Source organism: Dendrobates tinctorius, unplaced genomic scaffold, assembly GCF_039654945.1.
Source record: "Dendrobates tinctorius isolate UK_male_01 unplaced genomic scaffold, ASM3965494v1 ptg000228l, whole genome shotgun sequence".
NCBI lineage: Eukaryota > Metazoa > Chordata > Amphibia > Anura > Dendrobatidae > Dendrobates > Dendrobates tinctorius.
This window is the reverse complement of record NW_027361895.1, coordinates 2378781-2382170: the sequence shown is the minus strand read 5'-3', so window position 1 is coordinate 2382170 and position 3390 is coordinate 2378781.

The window sequence follows — 3390 nt, the reverse complement described above, 5'->3', positions numbered from 1 at the left end:
TAAAGAGATGCGGGCCCCAAGTGGATCTGGAGGACGCAGGAGCAAGTACAAGTACGCAGAAGCCCTGTCGTTCCTCCGGGAAACAATGGTCACTAGAAGGTAAATATTACACACCACATGTGAAAAAAAATGTTAGATGTAACTTTTTTTTTTTTCAGCCAGGGCCATACCATGTCAGTATTTTAATTGTTTTTTTTTCTCTTTATTCCACAGCACGGTGAGCAGCACTCGGGAGCCTGCACGATTGGACCCTTCTGAGGCGATCCCTGAGGAGACCGGCACCGAGGGACACTTCGACCGCCCCGGTACATCTGCACCTTCCCAGCCTTCCCACACATTCGACCCATCTGTCCCATCCACCAGCACAGGAGCATTGTGGCCGCCTACATTACATGAAGCTGCTGGTGAGGAGATCGCTTTCCCTTTACCCCACCCTTCTGCCCCTGCCACCTCTAGTACACCTGCGGGTACTGGGCGGCAGCGGCAGAGGGGTCAGGAAAAGAGTTATGCGCCACAGTTCTTGCATCTGAATGCATCTTTCCAGAACTGTCTAAAAGTCTTGTCAGAGCAAATCTCCGCAGGCTTTCAGCAGATCAACTCCAGCATTCTGGAGGTGAAGACACTTCTGCAAACCATGCATTCAGAAGCAAGATCTTCGCCAAACCACACCTTTTTCAGGTCTGTTGTGGAGCGCATGGCAACACTATCTCCTACCCAGCAGATGCATGTAATGCATTCGTGCCACGGTGCTCTACAGCAGGTTACCTCCCAACCTCCACCTCCCACCACTGTAGTTCCTCCACCTGCACCCCCTCCAGCCACTTTCCATCCTCCCCCTCCTATTACATCTGCACCCCCTCCAGCCACTTTCCATCCTCCCCCTCCTATTACATCTGCACCCCCTCCAGCCACTTTCCATCCTCCCCCTCCTATTACATACCAGCAACCTCACCAGTACCAGCAACCTTCCCAGTACCAGCAACCTCCCCAGTACCAGACATCACCCCACTTCCAGCAACCTGCCCTGTACCAAACTCCTTCCCCGTACCAAACTCCTTCCCCGTACCAAACTCCTTCCCCGTACCAAACTCCTTCCCCGTACCAAACTCCTTCCCCGTACCAAACTCCTTCCCCGTACCAAACTCCTTCCCCGTACCAAACTCCTTCCCCGTACCAAACTCCTTCCCCGTACCAAACTCCTTCCCCGTACCAAACTCCTTCCCCGTACCAAACTCCTTCCCCGTACCAAACTCCTTCCCCGTACCAAACTCCTTCCCCGTACCAAACTCCTTCCCCGTACCAAACTCCTTCCCCGTACCAAACTCCTTCCCCGTACCAAACTCCTTCCCCGTACCAAACTCCTTCCCCGTACCAAACTCCTTCCCCATACAACTTTCCATCAACATCATCTGCTCCTACAGTCCCTGCCCAACCCTCCACTCCACCGCCCACCACCTCTTCTGCCTCCCACATGTCCACCCATTCTGTAGCTTTTTCCACACCATCACCTCTAACTGTTCCTTCCCCACCACGATCCCAGTCCTCTCTCCACACTCCCATTGTCGAAGTGTCCCGCAGCCCCTCCAGCAGTATTTCCACCCCACACTACACCGAGTTATAATTTTTTTTTGTAATAAAAATGCCCATTTGGTTGGTTTCAAACCTTTATTAAAAAAGTTTTTTTAACTTTAAAAACAGTTTACACAAAAAAAAATATTTTAAATAAAAGTTAAATTATTGTTTACACTGGTTGTCTGTCATTTCTTTCTGCGGCGAAATATGTTTAAAAAAAAGGTTAAATACAGGGTATTTAAAAGGTAAAAAGGTATTCAAAACCAGGTATATAACTGTGGGTAAATTTTAGCTTTTTGCCACAGTTGTGTTCCTGGTTGTGTTTGAAGCAAAGTATTTCACATGAAAAGTTGTGTTTATTGTTGGTGATTTCCTAACAATGTACACAACTTTTGTTAAAAGGTGAAATACTTTGCATAAAACACAACCAGGTACACACCTGTGGCCTAAAGCTAAAAATAGTAAGACCATGACAAGATAGCCAACTTTGGTTGGCAAAGGTATATACTGTTGGTCCAGAAGGTACACAAGTTTGGTTAGGGCACAAATCTTTCACACTCTGTCATCCTGCCAGTGTACTCTGCCTTGAAGTGACATAAAGTATAGTGCAAAATTGTCCCTCATTACTGAAACCGTCACAGAACTTCTAGTGGTAATATTTCCAATGACAACATCCATCTTCGCCAGTAACTTGCTCTTCTCTCCAACCTGCACTTTCTCCTCTACAACCTGTCAAAGAAGGGCTGTAGGAACATGCTATATATAGTTTTCCAGTAGCCAATCCCGTTCGGAAGGCCACAAGGGTCAATTTTAAAAACCAGATCCGGCGTAATCCGTCGAAAAACGGATAGAAAAATGGATGAACCGGATGAGACGGATCCGGTTTTGTCTGTCAAGAACAAGACGGATCCGGCAGAAAACCGGATCCGGCACATCAGGTTTTACAAAACATTTGCCGGATCCGGCATTCCGGCACGACGCCGGATCGCGCCTGACGCCGAAAACCTGATGTGTGAAAGTAGCCTAATTCTCCTCACATTCCGTACTAATCCTTCTTCCCAATGGAGAATCAAGCTTCCTTTCTCTGCCTCTTTCCTGTGCCAGCAGACCCAGATCACTGTGGCCTGCTGCAGCACTTCCTTCTTCCATCCCTCTCCCGGGGATCTTCTCTTTCTCACTCTCTGTCCTTCTACATCCTCACTCATTGACTGAATGAAAGACTGACTGACTCAACTCTTCCCGCTCTTTTATGCAAACTAAACTCCACCCACCTCCCAGCACATTTCGTGTTTCAAGCAGGGAGCCAGCAAGGGGTGCTATGCTACACTCCAAGCAGGGAGATGCCGAAGGTGCTTTGCTACACTTCTTTGTGGTGTGGGGTGCAGGTGTTGGAGCATGGTCAGGTATCTCCACCTTACCTGGATGGTGGGGTACCACACCTCAGGAGGAGGTGCAGTACCTCTGTGGCGACTGAACCCTCAGGGGTGCCACACTTGCTTGCAGGCTATGCAGCAGAATTGGGATGTGCAGCAGTCAGTGGTGTCATTTCCAACTGTGCCACCACTGACTCGCCACACCTCACTACCGACTTCTGCTGCATACCACTGCATGGCCGCCTGCATTCCTAGCCAAGCCAGCCGGACACCACTGCACCACACCAATGCCGAGTGCTGCTGGACACTCCACCCCCGCCACCACCATGGCAAGCGCTGCTCCTATCTGGAGCACCACCACGGCCACCGGAGCACCATCTTGGAGCACCGCCACCACAGAATTGTAGGGCCAGCGCCGCCTATTCTCCGTCTAGGAGCACCGTCA